The following is a 20156-nucleotide window of genomic DNA, read 5'->3' as shown; positions in this document are numbered from 1 at the left end:
AGAGGAAGGAAAGTATGGGAAACCACTGCAGTTTTATATCTGTGGCCTTAGCTAAGCAGAAATCCTAAGCCAGAGTCTGGCCTGTTTGTCTCTATTTTAGGGCTACTGCAGGTAGCAAAGGTAAGTAGGATATCCAAAGGAATACATTTGGCAGAAGGGCAGAAATCAGTTTAGAATACTGGGACTAGACAACTTTTTATGACTCTCTGTAGCTCCTATATAAAATTAAATGTAATGGACTGCTTTATAAGGGAAACATGCATATTACTAGAATTCAATAGGATTCTCCCATGTTTTTTTTTACCATCTTCTTGATATTTCCTCTCAGCATGGATAATGCAGATCTGGGCACAAGGACTTGCTTGCATTAGATTACTTGGACTTGGCTAACTGTATTCATTTAACGCATATTAATTTTTAAATAAAGGGTAGGTACAATAATACTGCAGACATCAGAAAAGGGTACAGAGATATGCAATGAGCCATAAATAAATTATCTGAAATATTGGAAGTAATCAAATAGTATGTACCAGCTCAAGTGAAAATCTATGCTTTGCAGCTGGGTATTTCCATTACTTAACATAACATACAACAAGGTTATTGGTGCAATGAAAGAGTCACAGAAGGGAAGTGATGAGGGACAGGATGACTATTTTGTTTGCTACAGAGTTGCAAACAGCCAGGGGATAGCTATGTGATTTAGGAAGGCAGTTTAGTGCTCAGCCTAGGCTGCCCAACAGCCAGAAAACAGAACAGACAGGGGCAGGAAATGCAGCTCATGTCTATGATATCCACACTTGTACAATTGCTTAGCTTACATTTCATTACGTGAGTATTTCTCCTAAACTCCCTCATCAGCTCCAGGGATTTCAAAGCCACATTTTTCATCAGTCAGCAAAACTCGTACATGGCCACGGGCAACAGACCATCTGATCTCTCTTTGCAGTTCTCTGCCATCACTATGCAGGAATGAAATCAAGATTAGTGGGATAGAAGCCTGTAAGAAAACATGAACTTGGCATTTTAATGGTAATCTTTCATTTGGAAAGGCAATCATGGTTTCTGATCCCTGCTCCTAGAGCTATTTCTCTATTAGATCTAGTAAATTCACTTGAGAAAAGGCAGTTGAAAGTCACTAAAGAAAAAAATTAGCACTACCTACGGGAAAAGAGGGTTTAGTTCTATTTTTAACTCACAATTAATTTCTTTAATTTAGGAAGAAAATACAAGCCTCAGTTTTGAAAATAAAATAAGCCACCCTTCCCCAAATAAGATAACTAGCCAAGCAAAACACCCCTGCTGGTAAAACCAGAATGCTCCCTGTGAGCTATCTGTATGGGGAACTGTTGTCCACTGCAAGCTTTTTTCCCCTAGATTTAACAACTAGATTCTCAGTTCTGTCCTTGTGTCTTGTTTAGAGGAAATCAGAAAGCCACATGATGCAGACACAGTATATTATCCATCTCTAATAGTTACATATATGTATGCATTGTTGAAATTGTTATTCTCATTACATTTTTAAATTTAACTAATGTCTCCCTAAGTCAAAACATAGGCAATAGGCTTCGCTTTAGGTTAAAAAATAAAGCTTGCTTCTCCTTACTGATTTGCTAGTTGAATTCTATTAACTTCAAGCAAGTCATTTCTATTTTAGAAAACTGAAAAAAAACCCAAATTATTTACGCAGTTCCATAGAAAGGAAAAAAACATTTTAATGGGACAAGTCACAATGCAGCTGCATTACTACTCCATCTAAGCAAATATATTTAATAGCGTAGAACTACTGGACTGCTACCAAGCTGAATGAATTCCATGCTTACCCTGTTCCTGCAGTGTATCTTGTGCAGCAAAGACTGCAGTACAGAGCAGCAATCTTTCTGCTTTCTTTCCTTTGAGTAGAGCACTGACCCCTTCTACTGACATTCTACATTACTAACTCCAGATTAATTTTCTTAAATATCTGTTTCCAAAACATCTGTTTCCATTTATCTTAGCAAGCATAATAGCACCTCTCTTCAGTTAAAACAATAAACAAGGCCGTGTAGGCTATGCAGTGTACCTTACATAATGCTACTGATTCATTTTACATTAAGGTAAAATTGAATTTAAGACAAGATTTAAGTTCTGGTCTTGGCCTATTACCACACTTGGGAAAGAAAAAATAAAAGCTGATGGAAAACAGATTGCTCTGTACCCTGTGATGATGCCAAATTTGCAGAGCTAACAAAACCAAAGATGTCGCCATACTCAAATTATTAGTTTTGTGGGTTGCCTAACCCCATTAATAGCATTCAGGTACTTGCTATCTCATGTGGTCAGTGGAAAGGCCAGAAGCCTGAAAGACACAATGACAAAAGTATTTACTTTTGAACAGTTTTAGTTATGCTTGTTTCTGTGGTTTTTTTTCTAAACAGATAGAACAGCAAGCACTGATTTCACTCTTGAGATTCCCCTGAATCAAGGAAGCAGATGCAGGAACATCAGGAACATGTCTAACATACGAGATAATGGGGAAAAAAAAATCAATTGTAATTAAGTAAACCAAAAGAATTTCCCATTCCCATGCACAGTGATGGGGCTGCTATGAAGTGGTAACCTTCCCCCAGACTGTAGAAACTTGTAAATACCTTTTTATACTGCACAGGAAATTCAGACACATATGAAAGGTAGAACTTTTGAAACTTTATCTTTGCTTTTAAGTCACTGTACACTCAAGGCATGCCTCAGCACATGCTTGTGCACAATGCAGAAAGGAGGCAGTAACAGCTTCATTGCTCTGTTTTAGAAGCAGGGTATCATATGCTAAGTCACTGCAGTGCAGCACCCAAAGTGAGGGATTCATCTCACAGACTGTCTTCGAAAGGAGCAAGTCCACAAGGAATGGGAGATGCTCAAACCACAAACCAGCTCCACAGCCTAGGAAGCACTACTGCCACTGCATGACTTTGGAAATGCTCCTGTGGTCATCAGCCCCTTCTGCAGCCCTCAGCCTATCTTAGGTTTTATGACATGTAACAAATACACGGGCTAGTGACAAGTGTTTTTCACAGTAATTGGTACGCTGTATGTTAATTTCATCTAACATGGCATTTGTATTGCTGTTTATGTGGGCAAGGCAATGTATCCTTGTTCACTGGCCACTCCTGATCCTAAGGATCAGAACTCATCTGCAGCTCTCTCCACATGGCCCTCAGCAGTTTTGTGATTCTGAACACAAAAATGAGCAACCATTTTTACCAACAGTAAGAGGATTCTGTTATTTTTAGTATGCTGCTTTGAACTTAATAATTTCCTAATGATATGTGAGAAATGGCTTATTACCAGGAGATTAACAATTTCTCTTTACAGTAGCATAACTAGCATCTCTTCTTGCAGATATACATTTAACTTTAAAAACTATTTTATATATACATATATCCTTCAAAATAAAAATAAAATAAAGTCACATCACTACTGTAAAGAAACTTCCAAAACACAGACCTGGTCAAAAATAAACATGTAAGCAACTCTTGCCTATTTCCTGATTAAGTTTGAACTGATTTTCAACAAAATTTTGAATTAACAATGATAGTCCAATGTAATTTTCCAAAATTCTTGTTCAGTGGACACTCATGAGGCCACCATGTTTCAGTTTTATGTCCAGGCATGTCTATACATGACATGGTCTTGAGACATAACAGTGCTCAAGCCCTGACACCTTGTGCCTTACAGGTAGTACAGTTGCATAGTTCATTTCTGCTATTGAATATTAGATATTTGGCTTATTTTGAGATCTAAAAAGCTCCTACATGGCTCTCGGTATTTTCAGTTGCATGGAGGGGAAACCAATCTTGAAAATTCCTAGAAACCATTCCTAAATGGTTCTTGCTATTAAATGGTTAACTACAAGTTGCAGCAACAGGACCTGCTGTCTCTGCCCCACCCTTTGAGCAATGCCTTATTGGAAAAAGTTCTGGATTTTCAAAGAAAGGTAGAGCCTAGGAATTAGTATTTCCATAGAAGCAGGGTTTTGAAAGGCACTGAGTGAAGATTGTTAGCCACACTTTCATTTAAAAGCAAAGATTTCATCTTTTTTTTTTCCTTTTGAGGTGCTGGTGACTTTCCAGTCATTTAATATTTCATATTCTAACCTTACAATAAATGTTCAGGATGTTAAGTTGATTTTTGATGGGAATGTAAAGATATAATAAATAATCCAGTCAAAAGCCAAGAGCAATAATATTATAGATTATGAAATCTGGTGATATTGGGATTTTGGGAGTTTTTTTTTAATCCTGTGACTGGTCAAGAAGAACAATTAGAGAAATGTGCTTCTTAAAATAAATAAGAATATGTTATGTGCAGGGACTTTAAATGTTTAGCAGCCCAGAACATTTGAAAATCGATGAACTTAATGTTATGAAGTGTACTGAGAAAACAGAAAAAATGTAAAACTTGGACATTATCACCAGCTACTATGTGTTATTTAAAAATGGAAAACCATTAATCAGAAATTTCTGAAAGATTGATAAATACTTAAAAATAGCATAAACGATAACAAATTTTGCAGAAAAACATTCAGTCATTCAAATTCTGAGACACTTTCCATTACCGCCCCAAAGACCAGATAATCTGCTAAAAAGCAAGCAACATTTACTTCATCAAATATAGTACTGAGCTATGTGGTTAAACATAGAATTGTAGTGCACATTTAGTGATGATTTTGCAAAGAAATTATTCTCAAATCTAGGTACAGAAATATGAAAAAAGGAAAGAGGTTTGAGATCTGTAGTTCTTATAAATATCACACATCAAATATGCACAAACTATATTAATGAGGCTAATGAAGTAATAAAATATTTAATAATTTTAAAGTTTTCTACCTTTCATTCTATCTTAAATTGAAACTCATAGATTACTAGGTCTGTATCATGTGACTCTGTTCATGTGGCTCCACCTGTAAGATGAAAGCTCAAATAGGAGAATCAACATGGTACAGTAAAGACAACAGCAAACAATGTCAGATCTGACTAACAGCAAATCACATTTCTTTCAATCTCAGCTTTTCTGATCAAAAAATAAGAGTTTGCCCATTTTATAGGATTTGGGATTGAGGATTAAAGTATGGTTCAAACCCATACTTTTGTCTTTTCAGTGACTGAAAGTACTCTTGCATTTGTGATTGAAACTACTTATTGCCGTTCTAAATTGTCATTTTTAATGTATTAGAGACTAAAGTGTTTTGGAATGCTGTTTCTAAATAGTAATTTTTAGTTTATAATAGTGAATTTTAATGCCTTCTGGCATTTTGGCATCAGGTGTCTAGGGCAGTATCTTAAATTATAAGATTAGTCATTGTTTTTCCATAACTCCTTACTCTAGTACTAGCAGACCAGTGTGAAAGCTAGTTCTAGCCCTGCTAGATGAGAGAAAGCTTCAGCCACTCAACCTCCCAGAGTCAGGTATTGATTTACAACACACCCAGCTGAGAAAAATGAGGAGAGGCATTCCTCAGCACATCATGCTTCATCTGATCAATGCATCTGAAGACAAGGCACCATTTTCTACCAGACTCTGCGAGCTGAATAATGTTTCTGCAGGCGTTATATATACAGCTCAGGTGCATTTGTATAAACAAGCTTGCAGGGAGAAGCCAAAGTAGGAAACTCCATTTTTTAAAACCATTTTTCAATGCACTTGAGTGGGGGTACAACAATGAAAGTAAGAGCACTACATAAAGATGGGAATATCCACTTACAAAAAGTAAGTATGTCAACAGTGAACACTGTCAGAGAAAAGATCAATGCAATTTGTAGGGTCATGGCTCTAAGGAATCGAAGGACGTTTAAGTCTGAGGGAAACATGCACAGTTAAGAAGCTTAAAAATGTTCGTGTCACATTCACTGTGAGTCAAGGACAAATTAGAGACTTAATATCATAAGTGGAAATGATATCAAATAGATCTTAATTTGGTTTTGAGGAAAAACCTTATGAAAAGTATAAATACAGAATAATTTTCAGGGCTTAGCAATTTTGAGTAGGAGTTGGTTTGTTACACCTGTTTATGTAGTTTTCCATATTTATCACTCTTAAAATTCTTGGTTTTCTCTACGATTTAAAATTGCATCAAGATTTATGTTTGTAATCTAACAGATGAAGTTTTGATCCTATTAAAGTTGTTCTCAGAACATGCCATTGACGTCATTCAGGCAGGTAAGTTTTGTTACCTAATTGATATATCTGAGGTATATCTTGAAGAATTCTGATTTGTGCAAGGTAAAAATGTAATTTCAACTAAAAATCCTTTTGTCTTATCTTAAAATAGAGGCATATTAACCCAGAAGAATACTTCCCTCTAGTTTTCTTATACATACTGAAATTTTATGAGCTGAATTTCACATATGCTAAAAAGATGCAGTTTCTTTTCCTGAACATATTTTGATATTTCAATGCTGTACGACTAATGCCTAAAAAAGAAATATGAGTGAGATATATTTTTACTGATAAATTAATACAAGTACTATTACAATCGTGTAAATATACATATATCATCCATCATTTAATAATTAAATTTTTGCAGAGTATTTATAAATTCATTATGATGGAAGTCTTCTTTTGTCACGTATAGTGCAAATTACTTCTCATACTTTAAATTGTGAGATGATAAAATGCTTTTTATACTACAATATGTAATGTCATACAACATATAATGTAATTGGAATCAACTACATAGCTATTCTCAAGGTGGGAAAAGTTGAGGATAGGGGGCAGGGATTTAGCTTGAGGAAAGTCCTCAAAAAAAAGGTATGAAAATTTTTGCTCTCCCTTCCTCTCTTCTTACTTTTTTTGCTCAGACTTTTTCCTCCATGAAATCTTTTCATCTTTCTGGCAAGCCCATGGAGAACTTGAACTTAACATTGTCCTTGGGTAAGTGGGTCCTAGGGAGTGAGATGAAAGTGTGCTGTCTCCCTCCATGTCTGTTTGAGCCTTTCCAGGCAGCAGGGCTTTCTGGAAGTGAGTGCTTTGGGAGTGTTTTGGGCTAGATTGGATCAAGGCTGGGTTTTCAGGTACGTGGTTGTGAAGTTGGGCTTTCTGTTGGCTCAGTGATGAGGGAATTCTTAGGTGAACTGCACGTTGACCACAGAAGCTTGTAGCAAGCCAACAAGCAGGAAGAGGTGAATGTACCTAAAATATTCCAAAACCTAATAAGGTCAAGATCAAAATCGTTACCACTGTAAAAGAGTTAAAGCCAGGTGAGAATGCAGAGCAAGGGGCATTTTTTCAGTGAGACCATAATGACCTGATGCATAACAGATGGAGAAAGCATAAGACTGTGATTAGGCACTTTACACAGCCTGTCCCCTTAGTGACTATGTCCCCTAAGAATAGAGGATCTCAGTGAAAAAGTGCAATATATTTTCAAGTATCAAATCTTAAGACATTTGTTTTGAAACAAGAGCACACAGATTTATCAGCAGTAATATGGAATTTTAATATTGTTTTATTACCTATTTTTCTCAGGTTACATCTGTACTATATTTGAGAGTGTGCAGCCAAAACTTTATTCTGTCATAAGCAGCTTCTGAGGCAACATGAACCTGCCCATATTTCTGGCATATTTGTGGTGATACTGCCTTTTACAGGTAGTCCTTCTGGACCTGGGAAACAGATTGCTTTCAAATCTCCACGTCTGCAGATATCTGAGCTTTTCTTGGAAAGTCTCTCGAGTTACTTTTGGTTTTGTCCCCTGAACACCAGACAGCCAAGACATGTTCACATTGCAGGTAAATGGGTTTACACACCTGTGAAGTTTATCTTTTCAGAATAGCATCAGAGCTGTCAAAACCACAGGGGCCCTGCTGAAAGCAGGCAGAATAGACGGCTGTAGCTATTTTAGTCTCCAAGCTCCCTTCAGAAACATCCTATTTATCCTATATGTAGTTCGATTGACCCAGGTTTTAATTATTTCAGACTTCCTTCTGCTGCCATTGCTGGTGTAAATGTCTTCAATTTCTAGATGGAGTGATTCATCCCAGACTATCAGTGCTTAACACAGCAGTTTGGCACATGAAAGGCAACCAAGCCTCAGGGCTGCTGAGGTCAGTGGTGCCTGTGCTACTGGCAGTCATAATGAATCTGACTCTTATATTATATATGTCAAATGTCCTTGTCCAAGTTTTGGAGGCAAACTATGTTTAAATCTTATTGTACTTCTAACACCCCTCCTATACCTAAGGTCTCTTTTCCATCATGCTTACAAAGAAACAAGTTTCTTTCTCCCTATCTAACAAAACCTGCCCTTATTCAGAATGAATTTCTAACTAGTTGCTTGAGCTATGTTATCCTGCTCTATAAGTTCTCAGAAAACAGATGACTGGTTTCCTCTCAGAGGGTCTTTGCAGCCTTTCTTCATTATCTTGAATTTCAGTTTTTAGATGTTAACTCTGTTGTTTAAATTTTCAATTTACATCAACACTCTGCTTTTGAAGAAGACTTCCAGTTCCATTTAGGAGATACTAATGTCTGCAAAGATTCCTCATTATTCTCCTTTTAACCTTTTCTTTTTCAAGACACCTAAAACTCTTCAGTGGTTGGGCTGCTCAGCTACCAAAACAACTCCACCACCATAAAGGTCCTCTTTCCCTCTGTGACATCTAAGCATTTTTCTTTATGCTAGATTGCATCCTGGTTGGAGCAGGGATTCCCTTTCTCTCTGTATTTGAATAGCACATACAGATTGGGGTCCTAGATTCCATATCTGAATGCCTGCCAACTATAGGCATACAAAAGTATCCATATGCCATACCAAGGTAACCTGTAATGTAGGCCACAAATTGAAATAGAGTAATTTGCAGGTAAGAATCTGGATATTAAGAGGTGTTAAAATTCAAGACTATGTACTTCAGAGGAGTAGTATGAAGGAACGCATTCAGAATTTGAGCCCGAGGTGGTTTTTAGTAAAGTCCCTGAAACTTCCAGAAGTAAAAATACAGTCCACAACACTGCAATATGGTATTTTAACTGGAATGACACATGAATGCCTCAAAAAAACCCTGAAATCCTTCTTGTTTTAAACCCTCAAAACTGTTAACAATTACTGCTTCAGCAAAGCCACTTGAATTGGAAACATTACACAGAAAACACAGACCTGCAGACCTCTAAAGAGAGGGGAAAACTGCTTACTTTGTGGTCTTCAGTATCCTGCTAATCACAGTTTCACTACCCTCAGCCATTATTCAGCCATCTTCACCATCTTTTCTCACATGAAAGGGAGCAAATGGCTTGTATTTCCTATCTGAAACTTATCTGAACAGACAGCTAAAGGCATAAGCCATCCTTTTCTAAAGTGCTAAGTAATCAAGAATTCACACAAAAATCAATATGAAATTCTTGTCACTTTGCTTGGAGACGTATTTTTTGCCTTAGCACCAAAATATAGACTTATATACATAAGCTTATACCTTTTGTATGAAATTTCAGCCTTATATCATAGTCAAGCTTACTTTAATCACAAGAGGAAGAAAACTACTGCCAAAACCAACTAATTTCCTGCATTTCAGAATTCTACAAAGCATATAACCCTGAGAACTAAATGCCACTGCTGAGACAACCAGAGAAATATTATGTGCAAGGAGATCAAAGAAAAAGGGAAGAAAACACTATTAATACTATAAGAGAGTTAAATGGAACTTAATGTCCTGAAAACTGATTTGTTTTGAAACAAAGAAATAGCTTTTCAAAATAAAATTTAATGTTTACTACTCCCCTGCACTTAAAAAAATTAATTAATTCATATTTCCCCAGGTGTTACCCCCCCCCCCCCCGTGTTAGATATCATCTAGGAATCAGGCATGAAGACATAAGAGAGGGGGTACTGTATCAGCTACTTTGCTTTCTCTTGTTAGCATGTCTCATAATTTATCATTCTCTACTCTTGGTCAGTAAGCATTTTTGTTTCTCCCAGTGCAGACATTAAATATTATTTAGTGCTGGTTCAGGAATAGCCTGAACTTAGATTTCACAGATGTATAGAAACCTGTCTTGAGGGGAAAGCAGAGAGCAAGTCTGAGGTCAATGCCCACCAGGGACAGATTCCCAGGCAGCCTGTGCAGCAGCTGGACAGCACAAAACCTACAGCAAAACTACCAGATGCACTGTCTAAAAGATATGAGAATTTCTTTTTAGCAGGCTGTAGCCCCAGAGTTCCCATAAACTGTAAGAATACATGGGATTGGTATTACATATAACATTTATCATTTTTTAAAAAACTGAACAGAGAATGTATGTGCCCTTCTAAGCTGCTGCTCATTTTAAACTCATTATAGTGACACCCTCAGCAGATGTGGTTGATAGCAAAGCAAAAGAGACAATGGCTCTTTCTAGGTTGGGCTGAAGTTTGTTTGTGAAACAAAGTGGTAGCACCACTGTTCCTAGTGTTGCAAGAAAACAGTTTCAAAAAATGATTGCAAAATAAAAACTAAAAAATTAAAATATTGTTTGAATAAAAGTAATCTTCAATTAGAATTCTATTTGAAAGGCACTCATAATAATTAAAATTTTTTTCCCCTAATCTCAGTGCACATAAATAAAACTGAAAACTTCTGCCTACTATATATCCCACTCATGAAATACGACAATGTTTTGACTTCAGACCAGGTACACTCCTCATACCCGGTGATGCAACACTGCGTCTACATTAGCATGTCCTCATTTTCTAATTTATATTTATATTAATAGAAATAGGTTTATAATTTATATATTTAATATATATATTTATATTTTATAATTTATTTTCTCATTTTCGTTTTTTAGTGCTTAGTTGTTCCTTATTAGAGATGAACAAGCTGGTGACACCCTTCACCTGCACTCCTAGGATATGGTTTTGTATTACAGACTCATAGACTGGCTGAGGTGGGAAGGCACCTCTGGAGATTGGTTGTTCTACTAGAATAAAGAAATTCTGCTAAATTTTCTCACAGATAAGTAGCCCAGGTGGGTGTACATTCTGCTGCTATAAAATGTTGCAGGCAATTTTATATTTGCCCATCAAAAAGCAGACAGCAACATCTTGAAATAACATCTGGCAAGCCTTCTTCATCTAGGTGTGCCAATAACTATAGTTTTACAAAGCTCCACAGTCCCAGAAAACAGTGCTACAGAGTACACTATTTTGCATCAGATTTTAAGTATATTCTATATATCTTTCTTTTCTCAGACTCTCTCTCTATATCTTAACCATCATTTGTTGAAGCAAAATCAGTTTAATCTGCCACTAAATAGTGATGTATTTTTAATGATTCATGTACACTGGTTTTCATGTAAGCATTCAGGATTATTAAAAAGAAATAGAACAGTCTGGCATCTGATTTAGCAAGATACTTTCTAAACTGGTTTTGCACTTCTTGTAAGTATTTATTAACAATCTTCTACACTATAACTAACACTTTCTAATTAGCATTAAACAATCTATATGAAGATGTGTCCCTCCATAATATTGGCTTTCATGGAAGACAATGAAGCTATAGATTTCAAATTTATTTTTTTCCAGCTATAAAATGTTCCTAAGGGACACTTTGAACAGTATTGTGCTGTTTCATTTGTAATTTTTATTTCAAAAATTGCAATATTTTCACAGAATATTCTGAGTTGTAAGAAACCCACAAGGATCATTGAGTCCAACTCTTAATGGAATGGTCCATACAGTCATATGAACCCACAACCTTGGTGACAGCACCGTGCTCTAATCAACTGAGCTAATCTCATGGTCTTTTGTATGCAGTTGACTAACATGTTATACTAGTTTGTGGATTTATTTAGCTAATTCTAAAACCATATTCTAAAAAAATCTGATCAATAAAGTGTTATTATTTCTTCCTAGGTTAACTATAAGTATTTTTCACTATCTATATTTATATGAACAATATTTATTTTGTTTGCTCTCTAGCTTAGAGGCCAATACATTAATCAATGGTGAGAAATATTTCCGGATCCAGGGACAAAATCACCTCTCTTGCTAAAAAGAGCTGATCTTGGTGCAATTTTCATTCGTTTTAGTTAGTAGTTTCCCAAAGAGTTTGAGAACACGACTCAAGAGTTAGCTCACAGCAGAGGGCACAGTCTGTTGACAGGGTGCAAACAGCCACCACGTTGGTAAAGACAAGATCCTCTGCAGACACAGGGTATCTCAATGCCGGTTAGTCTCGGTTTTAGATCGAGCCAAAATGAGTAAGAAAAAATTATATTGTAATATATGTATTATTTTCCTTGGAGTGAAAATTTTTGTTTCAGATAAAACATTTTATTAATTAACAGTACTTGATTTACAATAAATTTTTTTGAGAAAATATGAAGTCCTGAAAACATAATAAAGGATCATTCTTTATGGTTTATCTCTCCCTGTGTGAGTAAAGAGAAAATAAGTTGAATTGAAGGCAAAAATACTCAGATGCAAGGTTTCTACATTATACTTGGATTACATAGTTAATATTTAAGGAAAAAAATTAAATTGTTGGATAACTTTTTTTCAGTTAAGCATTGTTAATTGAAAACAGTATGGAACTCTGAATAGTTCTCTGTCTTTATCCATCACTGAACATTCCAGGTGGTATACTTGTCATTATTTAGGGTTTCATTTTAGAAAATAAATGTATCAGATTGGGTTTCTCAGCTGTGAAAAATACTGAATATAAACATTAAAAATAAAACTTTAAAATGGCTCTGATACACTCACTTTAATCAGATTCTGAAGTGTCCTAGTTCTCTATGAAGAAAAACTATCAATTTAAAAATCTTTTTAATTAAATGTATAGTATTCTCCTGACAATAAGCAAATTTGGTCAGGTTTGCCAAATATCCTTTTTCTGCCCCTTTTATTCACACACTCGCTATCATTAACCATTAAAGACTATTTAATCTAAGAGAAACACTAAGAAATTAAGTAACTTCTCAGGATCTATATTCTATTCTTTCTAGATATATTTGAAGTCTTGCAGAGTGTATATATCATAGGATAAATATTTTCAGGGGGTGTTTATATACTTTTAGGCAATCCTAACAAAGATAGCTATTACTAGGTCTATTTTGGACCCTATATAATTTCTTATACACTTTTTTTTTTTCTTTAAAGTCTGTTACACAACAGATATCTACTTCTTTTTGTAGACTCAGAGAAAAATTGGATTGGAAAAAAAAAAGATCAGAGGCCACGTAGTTCATCTTGCTGCCCAAGGCAAGATTGCCATACCTATTTCCCAACAGATGTTTCATCTAACCTCTTCCTACAGACCTTCAGGACAAATTTCACAGATTCCTCTGACACTATTGCAGAATGCTGGTCCCCATATCTCATCTGGGTGAGCCCATTTCTTCTGCCTTCACTTCCTATCCCACCCAGATGGACATCTAGAACAGTATTCAGCTCCTAATGATCCACCAGTCACTTCACTTCTGTTTTCAGGTGTAGAACTACTCCAGGCATCCTGCAAAGCTATTGAAAGAGCCTTGCTGAGACATTCCTAACATGAGCACCTATCATCTGCATTCAGTAATACCTTCATCACAATTTCCTCTTAGCAAACAAAGGCAACAATAATTTTAAACAGAGTTTAGACACTTTAAATAATTAAAGAAAATGAAAGATCTTGCTCTGAATGAAACACCATTAAAGAGTAAGTAGAAAATGGAGTATGGAGAGGGATGAGAGGATGGAAGAATTGCAGGTATGTACATCTGGAACACAGTCTTAAAATGCACTGTTACTGGCTTAAAATGCACTTAAATAACCAAGTATTTGACAGCTTCCTCCAGACATATTACTTCAGTTAAACAATACTGTAGTTGCTATTTAGTGCTTTCATCTTTGATCAATGCCACTATTAAATAAAGCCTAACTGAGTCACACACTCTTCATTTATTCCTAAATTTATTCTGACCTTGACAGGATTTGGGTTTTAGTTTGGTTTTGTTTTGTTTTACCAGGAGAATGATCTTCAGTATTTTGAACTGTATTATGAAGTAATTTAAAAAAGCCAGTGCTGGAAGCAAATTAAAGGATCTGTTTAAGGAGTAAGAGAAAGATGAAGAAGATTGGTCTGCATGTTTACAAGGTACTGATTACCAAAATAGAGGGAATGAAATGGGATAGATCTTGAAAGCTCGAACTGAGCTGGATGTTTCTCACACCAAAACTAGAGGCGTTATGTCCTTTTTTTCCCTCAGATACTTGTGAAAAAAGAGAAAATTAATAAAAAGAAGGATGGAAACACTTTAAAATAGAGCACTGGAAGGTTAGAGATCCACTGGATACTTGCCTTCTGAAAATGCAATGTAAGGAGAATTTCCTGGCAGAAACAGGAAGAAGAGAGAGAGTTTCTGAGGCTGATAAACGAGTACAATAAATAGCATGGTGGCTGAATTAGAATGGTGGATTTTCAAGTGATATTTAACATGGCAGGGAAGGTTGCTACACAGACTTTTTTTAATAATTTTTTTTAACAATCTAATTTTTAACAATTGATTTTTTTAAAAATCAATTATTTTTGCCAGAGCTAAATAGCATTTCATAAGAGCATGAAAAGGGACCTGGAACCACACACACTGGTGGAAACAGAAGAGACAGAATTGATGACACAATAATAAATAAAAGATGGCAAGCCTAAAAACACTGAACACTCATGTATTCAGTAAGACATCACAGTGATTCTTTCAATGAACATTACTAATATTGAATAAAAAGAAACCAGTACATTTTACAGAAGTTGGACTAACCCTAGTATGAAAAGGGAGATGATTTCTAAGTCCACATTTGTCATTTAACTAATTACTTCACTCCATACCAAACTTTCAGTTGTTTCCATTCAACTTCTATATGTTTTTATGGATAAGACTCTACACAGCATAAACCTACAACTAGAAAAATTGAAGTAACATGTACCAGAACTACTGAGATTTGCAAAAAAAATATGGAGACCTTGCATGATATTCCCCATCTCCCCACAAAATTACATTCAGTCAGAAACATCGGTCATAGGTTTTAATTGTTAAAATTTACTCAAAGATGGGTTTTTTTCACATTTTAGAATATTTCAGCTTCATGACTTTTTTTCTCCTGGAGCAATGTGATCTCTTAAGTGCTCTAAAATATTATGCTAAAAACAGCCTCATGGTATTCCTTGTCTAGTATGTCAAACTGTTGCCATAACATTAGTTATCTCAGTTTACAAGTGGGAATATCTATTGTTCAATTTTTAATTTGGTTTGTCTTCTGCTGTAGTCATTTTGGCTTGTGGAATCCCACTGCCTCTTACATATATCAACTGTTATCAATGGAGAAAAAGAAGGTAGAATATGTTCCTGTTACTGGAAAACAATCATCAGTTCTCTTCATGATATTTAGCCCAAAAGACCCAATAAGTTTTTCCACAGGTGAGCTGGCACTGGAGTTCAGAAACTTAATAATATGAAAGGAAAGACATTTATCCAGAAGAGTATCACAGTTCTAAATGAACACACACAAATAAGATCAAGCTTTCTGCCCCTTAAAAAAAAAAAAATTACAAAGAAGTACCCACTTCTCCTGATTACTACCAGAATATTTCTCATAACCAAAAACAGGAGAACTTCATTCTTAGTTCTTCAGTTTCAGGTAGCCAAAAATCAGAGAGAAGGATTTATAAAATATCATTTAAGGGACAAAATTGAATGCCAAGCTTTGTGGGTTTGTCTCTCAAATATTTTGAGTTCTCTCATTAATGTACAAAACTCTAACAGTAGAATTCACATGTTGGAAGGATGTAGTGTAATATGGATAGCAGCAGTGATGCCATCCTCTATGTCAACAACCAGCTGTCCTTTAAACTGTTTGGCATTGGGGTAGTGCACTGAAGAGTCATATTCATAGACATCATGAAGATTTTCTAGCTCAAGGCCACCTTCATTTCAAGAATGATTGATTTTAGCTTCCCAGCTATCTCAGTTGTTGACATTCACAATTTCTGAAACTTCAAAGCAAGTTTAGGTTCTAATACAATAATAATTTCAACATAGATTTCAGTGATTGATAATAAACTACCCTTGCCCCAATATAAAGTATTGTTTCAAACAGCTGACAGGATACATGATTTCATGATATACATTTATCTATATAATTTTCCTGTAAGTCATCATAGTCAGACTATTAATTCTGGTACAAGATGATATACAAATTGTTGTTGTTTTCCTGGAATCTCACTAGAATTGTATTGATTAGACTATGCTTTATGCAAGCTCTTAATTCCCTTAATTCCATGTGTCGCTCCCCCCCTCCCCGCTTTTGATACTCCCCTTAAAATAATGAAAACTTTTTGGCAAACTGAGGACAACCAGTTTGAGGCTACTTGTCTCTAACTTGCTTTCCTGTGTCTAAATACTTCAGCAAATATTCAAGATCACACAAACCAGGCTCAACAGAATAAACTATCAGGGTGTCAGTCTTGACAGCAATCATCCTGTTATTGTTTCACTTTAGATCTCAGAGTCATTTTTAGAACAGTCTTTTTTCCTTTATACTTTATATTAACACCTCGGTCAAGCCTGAAAAACACAACAGAAAAGTAGGTGCACTTCAAGCATGCAACACTAACATCAGCCAATAAAAAACAATTGAACAGGCTTTCAATAGTGATAGAAAACACCAATCCATTTTCAAATATTGCTGAATGAGTAACAACACCTTTTTCAAAGTGGAGATGAAACATAGGTGGCTTGAACAAACAGTCCAATCCCAGGTAAATTATTTCAGTGGGATGCTTTTAAGCACATACCTCAGACAAGCAGCAGAGAAATCCATTTTAGAAAAGACGCTGAAATAGGTTGATGTCCACCTGGCAAATTTCTTGTGCTGTTTGAAAAAGCAAGACGGTTCAGATTATGAACCGAGTTATATCTACAGCATTACAACCAGTTCTGGTCAGTATGTAAATGAAAATAAGAGCTTCTAGCAGTGTACCTGATCAGAAAGACTAAGGTCAGAGGGCAAGTGAGATAAAGGAGAGGGATGCCTTTCTTCCTTTGGTAAAACATTCCTGTGAAGCATTTAGCCTTAAAGCAGAGCTTCTTTACGGGAAGGAAACTGTACACTCCTGGAATGCTTGCTTTAGCCCTTAATGTGTTTTCCATGTGAAGGAATAACACGACCCTTTTACCTTCTAAACAGTTCAGGTAAAATACTTAGTAATAATTCAAACAAAATCACCCCCCAACAAACTGGCAAACACCCAAAAATACAAGGCTGCTGAAATCCTAGAAATGTAACAAAATGCTGTGATGCCAAAAGGAACTGACTGCAGCTTTTGAAAAATTTTTAAAAACATCAAAATTTTATTTTCTCCTTAATTATATGCTTAACAATAACTATAAAGGAAGCATTCAGAAATTATTTTAAAAAAGAAAAAAAGGTGGGGGGGTGGGGGGCATCCATGCCAACAGCTCACATCAATGCACTAAGGTCTAGGATTTCACATCCTGCTGGCTTACCTGATAAAATGGGAATTTCAAAAGCATTATGAAGAAAGCAAAAATTAAAGAAACACCAAGATATAGTCATAATGAAAAGCTTGAAATGCTAATAAACTTGTTCAGATTCTCAGTTGCAAAAGATTACAAAGTGTTTATAAAGTGCTGCATTCTCATCGAGAAGGGGAAAAAAAAAAAAAAAGAAAGACCTCTGCAGTATCATCTCTGCTTCATTCTCGGCTTCCGGGTCTAAGGCTCATTCTATGGCACCTAATACAAATCAGCAAACTGCAGGAAAAAAAAAAAAAGGGGGGGGGGGATGGGAGGAGAATGAAGAGAGACAGAGAGGAGGGTGAAGAAAGAAAAAAAGGTGGTGGGGGGGGAAAGATACCAAGCCATCACCTTAAAGGACAGCCCCATCTATCGGCAAAAGCAAAGAACTGGCTGTAAAAGATCGGTTTTTAGGTGATTTTCTGACTTAAACGAGTCTGAAAATCTGCAACCCCGTTTTCCTTCAGCGAGGAACAAAGGGCAGGGGTTGCACTGAGAAGTAGATTTCTTTTTCCAGCGTTAAATAAGCTAGAGATTTCAGTAATTTTAATTTCTTTTCTGTTAATTACTTGTCTCTGAATCGTGCAAAGGAAATACTTTGGGTAAGTGCCGGCCATTACAAAAGCACTAGACACCTTTCCAGGTCAGCCCCTGGCACGCCACAGCTAAATGTTACCTGTCCTCTGTCTCATTTTACACCTCCCCACTGAGTAGTGGTGGTAGATTCAACACCATCAGTCACGGGTTCAATCACAAAAAAAAGAAAAAGGGTTGCTGCGCCCGAGTCCCGTGACGTGTCCATCTATTACAGACTGCGCTGCTAATCACGGCGCCTGGTACACGACTGCCACGTCAGCTCTATACATTCCCTGTATTCAGATGGCAGCTGCGCAGCCAAATCTGGAACCTAGACAAAAAAATGCTCCTTTTTAAAATTCAGCCTGCTAAGTAACAGTAACTGCTAACACAATGAACTCCATCTGCATTGGCTCAGCCTCAGTTTGAGCAAAATCAGATGGCATTATATATTTCTCATTTTGCTTTGTGGCAAAAAAACCCCAACAAAACAAAAACAAATCACAAACAAAAAAGTCGGGATGACCATGAGCAAACACTTCTGAAAACCCCAGTGTCCACCATGCTGGACGGGGGTGGGTGCAGTATGGTAGGAAAGGAAGGGAAGGGAAGGGACAGTGACTGAGAAGGTAAGAGATGCACAGAGGAAGGGTTAAAAGTAATACTGCATTTATTTCACTGTTTAATACCATTTCTGCATGTAAAGATAGAAGAAAACAAACCTAATTCATACCTGCATGCAATAAGGCTACCATCTATGATATAAAATATACTTAACATTAGCCTCTGATTCAGTGACCCCAGGCAGCTTTAATGAACTTGATGCCTTAGAGTCAATTCCAGTATTGTTCTGATATAGATTTTTTCTAACATTTTTACATCATGAGATTTTGACTGCTTAAATTTTCCTTGAATCCAAACTATGCGAATGTGAATTTCTCCACCTCCCAGTGGTGACCTGACATGCTTGTCCCTTCACAAGAAGCATTTGGAATCTCTCAGTATAACACCTAATTTTCAGGCATTTATCAATACAGAATGCTATGAACAATTGTTCTAACAATGAAATCTAATCTCACAAAATTTTAAATATTTTCTCTTCAAATATTGCAGTGATTAAAAGGACACAGCAAGCAAGCTTATGACACTAAATATTTAGTTAAAATACACCATAATAGTATAAACCATAATAAAATATACCATAATACTAGTACTCAAATGCTAACATAAAGGGCAAGACCAAACTGGACACAATCATGCAACCTGTCTCCTTTGAGTACGCCTGAGGTCTGATTTAGAACGGCTTCCCATGCTTTCATCTTGCACTGCTGTCATGATCACCAGTTTTGAATTTAGCTTTTCTGATGCCACTACTGGTAGGCTGCTCAGACAGGTCCCCATTAGCCCAATGCAGTTCAAGTCTATGACCTTCAGGTAGAAAGAGCTTTCTTTAAACCCTTACCTTGTTATTATCAGCTGGTAACACACCCTTCAACTGTTTCATGCTTTCTTAGGTATAATTCTAAAGGATGATTTGTCCTTTTTTCATATATTTGCAAAATTCTTTGGGGTCATGAAGAGCATTTGCAGGTGAGAAATTATCTTGTAGCACTAGTAACACACCTGACTCAGAATCATCCTAAAAACTTTAAATACTAAACGGATATTCAGATACTATTGCTGGTGCCAATTGATCATTCACAGAAATTTGTCTGTTAATGGAGGATGTTTCTGGAAATGTTGCATTTTCTGGTGTTTATAAACACAGACTCAGATAAAAGGTAGAATACTTGCTTCTCAGCTTGAAGTTTTAATATGAGTTCCTCCAGTCTTTGCTATAATCTGGGCATGTGTGACATGTTACAGCCATAGCTCCTTTAAAACGTTGCACTTTGAAATGAAACAAACAACACAAAATTAAACATTAAACCAGGAATGAATGAACTAAGATATCCTGCTTTAAGCATCAGTAGAGGTTCAGCATAGGATGCTTAATATGACCGCTGACTTTGAGAAATTTTCAAGTATAATAAACAGAATACAAAAGCTTTTTTTTTGAG

General features: G+C 36.1%; 1 protein-coding gene across 10 annotated transcripts in view; it reads right to left on the bottom strand.

Annotated features, from left to right (window-relative positions):
- The window catches only part of SCN1A (sodium voltage-gated channel alpha subunit 1), a 187721-nt gene that overhangs the window by 67756 nt on the left and 99809 nt on the right, over positions 1-20156 (bottom strand). For 2 of the 10 annotated variants that reach the window (XM_032693634.1, XM_032693636.1), the window contains one exon: positions 16779-16855. The exons of the other annotated variants lie outside the window; for them this stretch is intronic. The gene's annotated coding sequence lies outside the window, so the exon portion shown is untranslated. The remainder of the gene's footprint in view (positions 1-16778; positions 16856-20156) is intronic. 10 annotated transcript variants of the gene reach the window in all.

The sequence above is a fragment of the Chiroxiphia lanceolata genome, chromosome 7 (assembly GCF_009829145.1).
Source record: "Chiroxiphia lanceolata isolate bChiLan1 chromosome 7, bChiLan1.pri, whole genome shotgun sequence".
NCBI classification, from domain to species: Eukaryota; Metazoa; Chordata; class Aves; order Passeriformes; family Pipridae; genus Chiroxiphia; species Chiroxiphia lanceolata.
This window is presented reverse-complemented; position numbering and strand designations above follow the sequence as displayed.